This window comes from Tamandua tetradactyla, chromosome 13 (assembly GCF_023851605.1).
Source record: "Tamandua tetradactyla isolate mTamTet1 chromosome 13, mTamTet1.pri, whole genome shotgun sequence".
Taxonomy (NCBI): domain Eukaryota; kingdom Metazoa; phylum Chordata; class Mammalia; order Pilosa; family Myrmecophagidae; genus Tamandua; species Tamandua tetradactyla.
The window spans coordinates 86,892,157-86,904,762 of NC_135339.1; the positions used below are offsets into that span (position 1 = coordinate 86,892,157).

The following is a 12,606-nucleotide window of genomic DNA, read 5'->3' on the forward strand; positions in this document are numbered from 1 at the left end:
TCGCATCCACCAGCGCCTGTTTCCTGCAGCAGGCCACCAGCTAGGTGGGCCATTTACCTAACGCGGGTCAGTCCTCCTGAGATGACCAGTGGGGCTCAGAGGCCTCCAGAGAGTCCACACAGAAATGTTGCCCTGGAAAAGCCCCCGGAGCCTGGGAAGAATGTGGGGAGAGCGGAGGAGGACCTGGTAGCTGAGGTGGGGTGACGGGAAGAACAGGGGAACCAGCAGGAGGCCGCCTGTCCTGCCACTGGGGCCAGGTGGGCAGCTTTGCCCCAGAGCAGGCCACGGGACCAGGTCTAGGGCAACTGCTCTCCCCCAGTGAATGTCTCTGTTCTTGCTTGAGGTGGGCTAGTCCCCGAACAGGCCCAATTTTTCTGGCACTCCTTTTCTCAGGTGCAAGAGGTCAGCTTTGCGGTGGAGGGAAGAGAAGAGGCGGCCGCAGAGGGTCCCAAGCAGGCGCGCACTGCAGCGGGGGGGGGGGGGGGGGGTGGGGGGGGGGGCGGCTCTCAGTGGGTGAGGCCTCATCGGCCTTCCATGCTCAGCCCTGGGCCTGCCCCGGGGGCTCCTCCCGCCTGAGATCCCCGCGCTCTGAGCCCGAGCCCGACCCCTCCCCTGGGGACTGTCCCGGGTGGACAACGAGCTGCGGAGGCCTAAGAATCCTCCCGGAGGAGGAGGCCGGCTGGGGGAGGGTAGCTGTCCCCTGCTAGGGCCGCGAGCCTGGGGACAGGGACTGGGAGAAGCAGAGTCAGCTCAGCAGGGAAAGTCTCGGATCCCTCCAGGGGCGGTGGCCTCTGAAATGGCCGGGACTGCAAGACAATCAAGCCACCTCTCTGCTTTTGTGGAAACCTTAACTTCCTGCCAAAAAAAAAAACAAAAAAAAAGTATGCCTACTTTCTACATTAACATAGATTTGATAACACCAGCATCCCGCCTTACCCCAAACCGCATGTCACCAACCCTCTCGGCTCCCCCACCCCGCTCAGGGCCGGCTCAGCACCTCTCTCTCCTCTGACTGCAGCTGTGAAACTCCGCGTGCAGAGCCCCGCAGTTATTTCCACTTTTCCAGCAGCAGGAAGGAAAAAAACAACTTGGACCTGAAAAGACTGGAAGATTAAGAAAGTGCTTCGCGCCACCCCCCACCCCACCCCCGCCGGTTTTTTTTTTTTAACCACTAACTGGGCAATGAATAATTTATACCCAAGAATGTTGGGGGCTGGGGTATAAAACAACTGACAAGTCAAGAAAAACCTCTTAGCAGCCAAAAGGAGCAATCCATCTTCAAGAAACAGGTTTCAAACGCATAGTTTGTGAAGGCGCTGGTTGAGGTTTTGTTCTCCTCTCTCTCTCTTGTATTTTTATTTATATGGAAATTGGTGGGTGCTGAAATGTTTTGCTTCAGCACAAACTTGGGCCGATGACATCCCAGGCAAGAATTAAATCATCGCTTCAAACGGCGAGAAATAAACACCCAAGCCAGGAAGAGACTCGCACAGGTGGAGGTGGAGAGCCGGTGAGTCCTGGGGTGTTGGACAGAGGGTGTTGGTGTTTCCAGGCAGGATGTTATTCAACACTCAGGCTCATCTCACCGGGCAGGGGGGGTGACTTGATCCGGGAGAATGTTCCACGGTGATGGCCACTGAGACTGCCTCCTCCAGCCTCCGCCCAGAGACACCCAGGGTACCAGGCTGGCACGGCAAGGTCCATAGGACCAGTGGCTGGGATCAAGAGGATGTCGCCCACAGTCCGAGGAGCTACAAGATCGAGCTTGTATCAAGCACCTGCTGTGTACCTGTACCCGTGTACCTCTGGCTGAGCTCCTTACAAAGACCTTCTCACTTAATCCTCGAGCTAGCTCTCTGACTAATGCTGGTTAAACTGCTGGCTTTGTGGCCGCTTGGGGACTGGAAGTCAGGGAGGTTCCATAACTTCACTAAAGTTCGCACAGAAAGAGGTGATAGAACCTGACCTTGAACCCATGTCCCCATCAAAACCCACATGCTTAGCCGACAGACTTTGGCAGTTCCATTCAAGGTGAGGCGAGGCTCACTGGGGCCATCTTGGTGTCAGCTATCAACCAAGCGAGCCCACCACAGGATAGAATCACAGAATAGAATGCCAGAGCTGGTCTGAAGAGGAGACAGAACCCCAAACCAAGCCACGTCATGCTACCGGTGAGTCCCCTGAATATGGCAGGCCCTTTGGGGGCTCATGTTTTTGTCTCTGATGGTCCCTCTTCTCCCCCAGTGAGCTCCTATTCAACCTCCAAGGCCCTATTCATATGTTACCTCCCCCATGAAGCCTTCCCTATTCCTCATCTTTTTCTCCCCATTCCACTCACAGCATGAATGTCCCCACTCCCACCATCTTGGGCCTCTTGCAGCTATTGACACACCTTTATCGTAAACCTTTATCTCAGTATCTGTCCCTTCTCCACGTGTCTGAAACTCCACCTGTGTATCCCGAGCACCTGGCTGAGCCTGCCCATAGGAGGCACATGATCATTGTAAGATGGAGCCAATTAAGTGGACTGCCCAGGTCACAGTCCATTCAGTTTAGAGGCTGCCCGCCCCTCGGCCCTCTTCTACAGTCGGTGATGGACACTTGAGACACGCTGTGCCACAGGTCCTGGGACAAGTGCCTTCTCCAAGCCCTTCCCCAGGACCTGCCCCGTGAAGGCCCCCACACATGGCACCTGAGAACATCCCTCAGCCCCTGTGGAGATGGGTCCTGGGCTGCCAGACCTGCTCAGGGAAGCGGACCTCTCTATCCCGACCTTCGTCCACAGAGTCAGTACATGAGCCTGAGTCCCACCCTGCCCCCTGCCTGCTGCAGGTCGCCACCGTAAGCCACCCCCAGCCTGCCATCGAAGTGGTCCTCAAAGGTCAAAGAGGACTTATCAATGGAAGGTCGTCACAGGGCCAGGCAAAGTGCCCAATATGGTGCCAAATGTGATTGACAGGCAGATTTCAAATGGAGGGAGTTTCCCTCACCAAAGGAAAAACTCACCTGGCTGCTCCAGGGAGGTGAACACCGTATTAAATGCACAGGTGTTCTGAAGGGTGGTTTCCAACTGGGGGTGCATCAGAAACACCTGAGGAGTTTTCTAACCAGGACAGGGCAAGATGCTTGGTCTCCTATAGCCCTTCCTTCCTTCTCTTCTTTATCCCTTTAGCCCAATAGCAGGACAAAGTTAAGCTGTAGGGTGCAGGGAACTACCCAGTTAGCAAGGGAGGTAGCTTGTCTCGGGAGTGCAACTCACCGCAGAACAAGAGGTATCAGGGTTGGGACATAAGGGCATCCCAAGGCTGGGACAGAGTCCCCAGGCAGTAGCCCAAGGGGCAAGGGCAAGATGGAGTCAGAACCAGGGTGTGGGGGTGGGCAGAGGGGTGGAAAGGCAAAGAGAACAGGGGCTGGACCAAATGGACTTGCAAAGTTAGCCCGAGAACCCAACAGAATCAGCAAGAAGCTCTTGGACTCTGGGTGTGTTTTTGATCAGTAGCTTCAAGACTGGCTTCCTGGTGTTGCTTTCTCTGCACACCCTGCGGTTCTTCATTGGCATCACGGAAGGGGGGCTGCTGGTTTGAAGCTGTCATATACCCCAGAAGGAGCCATGTTCTTTTAATCCATTCCTGTGGGTGCAGGTCTATTGTGGATGGGATCTTCTGGCTAGGTTATTTCAGTTGAAAGCTGACCCATGCCATCCAAGGTGGGTCTTAATCCTTTTACTGGAGTCCTTTATGAGAGGATAAAGGACAGAAAAAGCTGAGAGAGCTCAGAGAGAAAAGCCCTGGAGAAGCTGAGAGAGGACTCACAGAGGAAGCCCTGGAACCAGAAGCTGAAAGCAATGAAACCCAGGAGTGAAGGACAGCAGATACCTGCCATGTGCCTTCCCATGTGACAGAGGTGCCCCAGATGCCAGCAGCCTGTCTTCAGAGTCAGGTATCATCCTGTTGGTATCTTAATTGAGACATTTTCATGGCATAAGATCTGTAAATTTTAAGTTAATAAATCCTCATTGTAAAAGCCAATCCATGGGTAAAAATCTTGCTTTGCAGGCTGGAGACTGGGTTCGATTCCTGGACCATGCACCAAAAAAAAAGCCAATCCATTTCTGTATGTTACATTTCAGCAGTGTTAGCAAATCAAAACAGATGGCATGGTTTGAGGCCCCAAACTTCCAGAGATTTGGAATTCAGTAGATCTGGGTGTATTTTTGTTTTAAGTTTCCTGTGGTCATTCTGATGCAAATCAGATTGAAAAGCTCCTACACTAAACACAAAGCAACTATCCGACACCAGCTTTCTGACATAGTCCTCGTACAATGGAAGATAATTTATACTAAAATGGGAATCATTCCATTTTTTTACCTGTTAAGTTTTTGTGTGTAATTTACATATAAAAAAATCTATTGACTCAACTTGTGAGCCAATTTGGGATTTTACAAAATCCAATCATTATTCATGAAGGGTTTCTTGACTTTAAAAAAAAGCAGCTGGTCAATTTCTAAGGGATTTCTGCAATGAACATTTATAATGGCCTCTTCCAAAATGAATTTACATTGATCCTTTTCATTCATTTCCTCTCATTTTGCCTCAAATGCATAATGGCTTCGGGGTCTAAGAGACAAGCTGAATATCTGATCTCCTAGGAAACCCAGATGGCCTCCCCACACCCAGCATCCTCTGGGGGTCTAGGCACATTTAGAGGTATAGTGTGATCCTGCCCCCAAGACCAGCTGCTGCAGAGAGCAAGACCAGGCCTGGGCTCCGTCCCATGATGCATCCTGTGCTCAGTGCCTGCCTGGCGCACATTATGCTCTTATCTCTTGTGACCCTACCAGGGCTCCCCTTGCCATGCCGCAGGGCAATATCACCCTCTTGCCAGTGCAGGAGGCCCTCAAAGAGAAGAGCCAGGCATAGCCCCCTCCAGACCGGAAACCCCTGGGTGCCCGGCCTGGGCCCCATCGTCCAGCCACCTAGACAACCCAATCATACCACCCCACTTGGGGCAGCTCAGAGCACAGAACATCCCACAACACCATCGTCTCCAAATCCCCCATGCTGGCAGGTGGCACCCAGCAGGACAATGGCTGGCAAGTAGCATGTAGCCAGAGACATCTTGACCACCTATGACTTCTCCAGCTTTCCCTGCCACAGGTGTCTTCATCAAAGCCTCCCCTGCTCGTCCCACAACTCCAAAGGATTCTGCAAGGGCCATAGCTTGGGACTGTCCCTGACATGTCCAGAAATGAAAGGGCACCAGTAGCTCAGAGGGCAAAGCAGGACAGACTTGGACCAATCAAAACTCCCAATCTTCCTCTGACCTTCATCCAAATAGCCAAGCTCACCACATCTTCTTGAGACACAAGAACCTCCTTATTCCTCTCAGCTCCACAGCCCAGGGCCCCAGACTGTCTCACCACAGCCACCAGCACCACTCGGGGACACAGCCAGCCAGGGCTGCAGTCAGTATACCTTTGTCTCTCCCCAGGACTCTGCAGACCCTTCCGAGCTGGGCTCTTTGCCTCTTAGGATACGCTCTCTGTGAGAAGCTTCTACTTTCCTGAAAAACATTTGTCATCGTCGGGGCACAAGAGGCGACCTGCTGCTGGAGGGCTGCACTCAGCGAGACTGACCTCCTCCCAGCCCTTGGTCATGAGCTTCTCCCCACCCAACCCCAATCCCTGCCAACTGTTATGGTCTCCATAGAGTTCATCAAAAGAAAACCCCCGTTCTGAGGTGGGAAAGCCTCTTAGAAAGTTAATAGCAAGTGGATAGAGCAATAAATGTAATGATTTAATTCTTCAAGGATGGCTAAACAAGCTGCTGTTTACCAAAGTCTTAGGAGATAATTACTAACAGATAATTATCCAAAGCAGCCGAATTGCAGCTGCCCCAGAAATGGCCACAGCCTCAATCAGCTTTGCCAAGCTAAACAAGTGGGTTGATTTCACAGAGAAATTGCAAACACGTTGCTTTCTGGAAAAGACACCCCGGGTGAGAATTTCAAGTGCTCTCTCTTCCTGATCCTTCCCTCTCCAGGGTCACTTTCTGCCATTACCTGGAGGTCCTGACCGTAACCTGTCTCCCGTGATAACGTTGCACCACAGTAATGTTAGCCAGCTTCTCAAATAGCCTGACGCCCTTCTTTATCTGCGGCTGACAAGCACGGGGCAGTGGGGCATTTGCTGAAGGGCCATGGAGGTAAACCTGTGACTTGAGGCCCCCTTGATTGTGTGGGAAGGTGGCGGGCATCTTGGGGTTGGCAGAGAGGTGGCCCCTAGGGGACACTGGCCACCTGCCCAGGAAGTTGGTCCCAGGGCCTGAGAAAATAAGGGATGAGGTGAGCAATACTATAGCAGGTGGGCCTCCTGCTCTCCCCTGAAGACCCCCACCACCACTCCAAACACCCCATCCCTGGAGAAACACTCAACTCCAAAAGCATCACCAAATCTTGCATGTATGGCTGAAGTTTTCCTGGGGAAATAAAGGAAGAGATGTCTCTGCGCATCTCAATGCAAAGCTCTTTTAAAATCCCATTCTAAAGAAGAGGGGGACTCTGTCTTTGTTTCCCAAGTTTACCACCCCCTTGCAGCAGCCTCATCCCTGAGACACTTCTTTCCATCCTCCTGAGCCTCTGAGCCTTCCTGACTCTGCTCTCCTCTCTCAGGACAACCCCTCACCACCTCCAAATCCCTTCCTCTGGCAGGGGCCACTCCACACAGGACAATCATCAGCACATACCACGTGGCTAAGGACAACTTGACCAGCTATGGCTTCTTGAGCCCGCCCCTGGGAAGAGCTGCCACCCTGCCATGGCACCTGGAGCCAGGCCGCACCTGCCCCTGCAAGGAGCTCGAGTCAGGCTCAGGGCAGGGGATGCCCCTGCTTTGGGACTGGGCCCACACTGCAGGGAAAGACGTTCTTTCTGGTTTTCAGTTGAGGCTAGCAACCCCATGCTTAGGTGCCCTGTAGCAGCCTTCCACGTGGTCCTACAGCTGCAGGGATGGCCCCTGGCCTGTGGGAAGCAGCTCCGGGGGAAGGTTTCCCTACACTGAGCCAAAAGGTGGCCCTTTACCCCATGCAACTAACCTGATGCCCTCGTAAAGCCCCGAACACGGTCTCCCCTTTTCCACTGACTTTGAAAATACCTCATAGGTCTGCCCCAAGTGTGCTCCTCTCCAGGCTAAAACACCCTGGCCCTGTGTCATTCCCCCACGCCAGGGCTCCAAGTGCCCTCGACCCTGGGGTCACTCTCCACGGAGCAGACAGAAGCCTGGGCTGCCCTCCTCCAGGTGTGGTGCCCAGGGCAGGCTGAGCTGATCCGATGTGGCCCAGCCACAGGAGGACAACAGGGTCACCCCTCCCTGGGGCGGGCTCTGCCCAGCTGGAGAGGCAAGGACACTGGGCCTCCTGGGATTGTCCCAGATGCCAACAGGATACCTCCTCACATCAGCTCCACAAAGCGGACTTTAAGCAGAAGCATGGGACTGGACTAAGGCACCCAGGGCAGGATGTGCGGGGGTGGGAAAGGGGACCCAGAAGGCCGGCTGGAACAGGTCAGCCACCTTCCCCAGGTGCCCCCTCACCCACCCCAGCCTCCCTCTCTGTGCTGGTTTGAAAGGATGTATGTCCCCTAGAAAAGCCATGTTTTAATCAAAATCCCATTTTGTAAAGGCAGAATCATCCCTATTCAGTACTGTATGTTTGAAACTGTAATTAGATCATCTTTGTGGAGACGTGATTTAATCAAGAGTGGTTGTTAAACTGGATTAGGTGATGACGTGTCTCCACCCATTTGGGTGGGTCTTGATAAGTTTCTGAAGTCTTATAAAGGAGGAACATTTTGGAGAATGAAGGAGATTCAGAGAGAGCAGAGCAGAAGGACATAGCTACGAGAAGCAGAAGGTACCAACCAGCGACCTTTGGAGATGAAGAAGGAAAACGCCTCCCAGGGAGCTTCATGAAACCGGAAGTCAGGAGAAGAAATTAGCAGATGACACTGTGTCCGCCATGTGCCCTTCCAGATGAGAGAGGAACCCTGACTGTGTTCACCATGTGTCCTTCCACTTGAGAGAGAAACCCTGAACTTCATCGGCCTTCTTGAACCAAGGTATCTTTCCCTGGATGCCTTAGATTGAACAGTTCTATAGACTTGTTTTAAATGGGACATTTTCTCGGCCTTGGAACTGTAAACTAGCAACTGATTAAATTCCCCTTTTCAGAAGCCATTCCGTTTCTGGTATATTGCATTCCAGCAGCTAGCAAACTGGAACACCCTCCCACTCTGCCCTCTCCCTAGCCCGGGGCAATGCTGTTTCTCAGCAACCCCTCTCTCTGGCCATCACCCCCCTGTTCTGCCCTCTCCTGCAGCCTCCCCTCTCTGCACCAGCCTCTAAAATCCAAACATGGCTCCAATGCCACCGTGCAATGGAGGAGTGCCTTGGGGTCCCAACCCCCTATTCAGAGAGGTGACTTGATTAGCCCCTCCTGACAAAGGCTGGGCTCTTCTGGAGCAAGAATTCCCCCACCCACCCACCCATGACAGGGTCCATTTGCTTTTCCCTGGGAGGGGCAGCTCCTAGAGTTCAAACCTGGCCTCAGGAACCGGCCACTGCTGGAGGGTGTGGGACTCACGGGGTGGACCCAGGCCGAGCCTGCCCGTGTCCTTGAATCTCCTCTCCCTGGGTCATCCTGCTCATTAGCCAATGGAGTCTTGTTTCAATCTTAATTCTGGCTCCCAACACAGATGCAATCCCGCCCCAATGTGCCAGTCCAAAATGCAATGCATGTGTCTGCTGAGTGTCCCCATCTAAGCCACTCACCCCAGTTGACCCAGGCCAGAGGAGGCACCGAGGGGGCTGCCGTGAGTTCCCGCCCAGGGTTCTGGAGGCTGGAACTTGACCCACTGGACTGGGGACCCTGTCTCTGTCCCTGTCGGCTGTCGCAGCCCTGCCTGAAGGCCCAGCCCAGCGCCCGCACATCGGGGCTCCCAGGAAGTGATGTTGGGCTCTCAAGGGCTGCTCCCGTCCCGGCCCTGAGCGGGCAGCCTCTGCCATACCCTCCTGGAGCCTTTCTGGATGGCCAGCCATAACCTGGATTTCCACTTGGATTATTATGACATCAAACCCTGCTGAGCAGGAAGCCTGGGCCCCTTAGCCGTGGTGCAGCCCCGGGTGACAGGCTGAGAATCAGGGCCACCCCAGTAGGGACTCCTCATTAAAGAGGCTCTGCTGGCCTTGGGGAGGCAGGAAATTCGCTGGAATCTGTCTCCAAGAACCCACATCCTCGGCAACACAGCTTCCCGGGGTGGGGAGCCTCACAAATGCAGGGCCCAGACCTGCCGGCTCAGGGGCAATATGCTTCCGCTCACCCAGGCCACTCCCAGTTGTGAAGGGCCATTGCAGGGGCTGTGGCTGGGCTCATTTTCAGGGTTTAGATTAATATTTTCATAACCACTTTTTAAAAAATTCTATTACTAATTCAGTTTCTATGGAAAAAACAAAAGGAATCCAGTCTTGATTTTCTAACTTGGGGTTTTTCAAAAAGCCCGAAGGGATTTCCTAAACCCAAAGATGGTGAGTAAATCGTTACTCAGACCCTCCTCTGGAGTGTACTAGTGCTCCAGCAGCCTTCTTGCCCAGAAAGGGGGTGGCAGGGAGCTGCGTGCTCCTGAGCACGTTCTCTGTAAGTGGCGTCTTTTTAATGGTTTGTTCCTGGGTGAGCCGCTGTCACAGGGTTATTAAGACAATGGTGAATGAATAGAGGAAGTCAGGTGGGGAAGACCATGAGATAGGCAGGCAGGGGGTTCATCTATGGTTCTCCCGTCCCCTGCCCTAGTGGCCTGGAAGCCAGGCAGTGCATGGCAGAGGCCCCCGGGGACCAAGTGGCACTTCGGCCCACCTCTGATTCAGGCTCTCAATGGAGGGGAGCGTGTAGATGCCTGCACACCTGCATAGGGCATCTCTCCACTCTCCTGGACACCTGCCTGGGCCAAGCACATACAGCCAGGAGAGCTCAACCAGTGGGGTCGGGAACCAGGAGAAAATTTAACCCCCTTCTGTCCTCCCAAAGGGCAATTCTGCCCCCAGCTCATTCAATCAAGCCCTCGTGGCCCATAGCAGGCCCAGGCATTGATGGCCCACGTGTGTGCTCTGCCCCCTCTCGTCCACCCTCCCCACTCCTTCACTTCTGTTTCCTGGGATCAGACCCAAAGCTTACCTGTACCAAGCCCTTGTCTCAGGTCTTGCATTTGGAGGAACCCAAACTAAGCCACCATCCCTCTCCCCACCCCACTCCCAAGGCCTCATGCAGGTCCTCCGTTAGTATGTGTGGGATGAATTAAGGAAGCACCCATTTTGTGCTGAAGGTCCATGGAGGAGAGTCATGTGGAGAAACTGTGATATGAACTGGGGTTCCTGGCACGCTGGCCTCTCTCTCCCAATCCCATGCTGCGTCTCAGCCAAGCACAGTTCCCCTGGATCAGCAGCAATGAGCCCAAGACTGGGGTGCTCTCTGGGCATCCTGAGCTCCCATGACTGCAGATACCCAGGCAGGCATTGCACCCCCCCTTTGCCAGCCCACTTCACCCCTGAAAAATGTCAGAGCCTTAACTGATTTTTGCCCCAGTGTTCACCTCAGTGCTCAGACCCAACTCTTTGGGTGAGCTGGGGGTGGGAAAGGGGTTATCCGTGCAGGTCCATATCAGGGGTCTAGGCACACATGGGGCAAATCACAAAGTCACCCTCCCAAATCACTTCCAGAAGAGTCCATTGGAAAAGAAAAGTGGAGGGTCCAATAAATTGGAGCAAAGATGTCGCTGAGGAGGAGACAGAAGCAGGAAGCCTGCCCAGGAGAGTGGGTCCTGGCCAGGGGTCCTGACCCCAGCTTCCCTCTGCTGGCCCTGCCCCTGCCCAGTGGGGATCCCGGAGGCTAGCCCAGCTCTGATCATTACTTCCCAAACTGCACCTGGTCTGGGACCAACGAGCATCGGGTCTGGGAGACGGAGAAGGATGCTTCATGACAGATGTGTTGATTAGCCCACCACCCTCGGGAAGGCCTGATTGCATCGAGACCCACAAGGTTCCTGAGAATTTTATAGCAGCAGAAATGCTGTGAGCTTGGATTGAAAAGGCCAAAATGAGAGAAGGCTGGCAGAGTCCCTGAATTTTCCAGCTAGGAAAAAGACTGATAAAATCACTCAGCTACAAGCACATGCTTCATGAATCAGGAAGGATGACTCTTCAAGAGACACAGAGGATTATCCCAGGCCTTTCAACCTCACTGAGTTTGAATGGTTGGATGCTGAAATTGCTTGGGGCCAGTGACTCCTTTTTTTCTTCCCTTTCCTCCCCTTTTGAATGCAAGTATCCATAACTAGATCCTATGCCTGTCCCACAATTGTAATTTGGAGGTAGATAACTTGTTTTGTAGCCACAGGCCCAGAGATGGGAAATTCTGCCCCAGGAGGGATCATACCTGGAATCTCACTCATCCCTGATTTAGACCATAGAGATGAATTTGGGATTTTGAGCTGATTAAATTTAGATAGGATTTTGGGCTTTGCATTGGTACTGTTATGGGTTGAGACTTTGAGAGATGCTGAGATGGGATGAATGCCTTTTGCATGTGAGTTGAATGAGCTGACTATGAATCTTTGGGGACCAGAGAACAGACTCTGCTAGGTAGAATAACATCCCCCATCAGAGATGACCATATCTAAGTCCCCAGAACCTTATGAACAGGCCACCTCACATGGCAAAATGGACTTTGTAGATGTGAAAAGTTAAGGATCTTGAGACGGGATGATTATTTAGGATTTTCCAGTGGACTCAATATTATCACAAATGTCCTTATAAGATGGAGAATCAGAGAGATGGAGATACACGATGGAAGCAGAGATTGGACCATGAGCCAAGGAACATGTGCAACTTCTAGGAGCTATAAATAGAAAGAAAATGGGTCTCTCCTAGAGCCACCAGAAAGAAAACAGCCCTCCCTACCTGTGTTAGTTAGATTCAGTTGTCAACTTGGCCAGGTGAGCATACCTAATCTTGTTGCTGCGGACATAAACCAACGGTACGTAAACCTCATCTGTTGCCAATTACATCTGCAGTCGGCTAGGAGGCGTGTCTGCTGCAATGAGTGACGTTTGACTTAATTGGCTGGTGCTTAAATGAGAGAACGCAAGGTAGCACAGCCTAGCAGCTTGGCATTCCTCATCTCAGCACTAGTAGCTTATCCCCGCCTTTGGAGATGCAGAAAGAGGTCACCCCGGGGAAAGTTGTTGGAACCCAGGGGCCTGGAGAGAAGACCAGCAGAGACCATCTTGTGCCTTCCACGTAAGAAAGAACCTCAGTGGAAAGTAAGCTGCCTTTCCTCTGAAGAACCAACAAAATAAATCCCCTTTTATTAAAAGCCAATCTGTCTCTGGTGTGTTGCATTCCGGCAGCTAGCAAACTAGAACACTACCCTTTGATTTTAGCCCATGGGTACTGATGATGAGCTTTTGACATCCAGAACTATGAGCTAATACATTCACACTGGTTAAATCACCAAGTTGGGGTAATTTGGTATGTAGCAATAGGAAATTGATACAATCCCTAAG

At 52.6% G+C, this 12,606-nt stretch overlaps 1 long non-coding RNA gene across 1 annotated transcript; it reads right to left on the minus strand.

The window, feature by feature from the left end:
• Positions 1-507: 507 nt before the first annotated feature.
• On the minus strand, positions 508-9,072 carry LOC143653288 (uncharacterized). The gene is made up of 3 exons (XR_013161224.1): positions 8,825-9,072; positions 998-1,094; positions 508-855 (listed from the first exon to the last, which is right to left on the minus strand). It is a non-coding gene; the product is annotated as an uncharacterized LOC143653288 (long non-coding RNA).
• Positions 9,073-12,606: the final 3,534 nt, after the last annotated feature.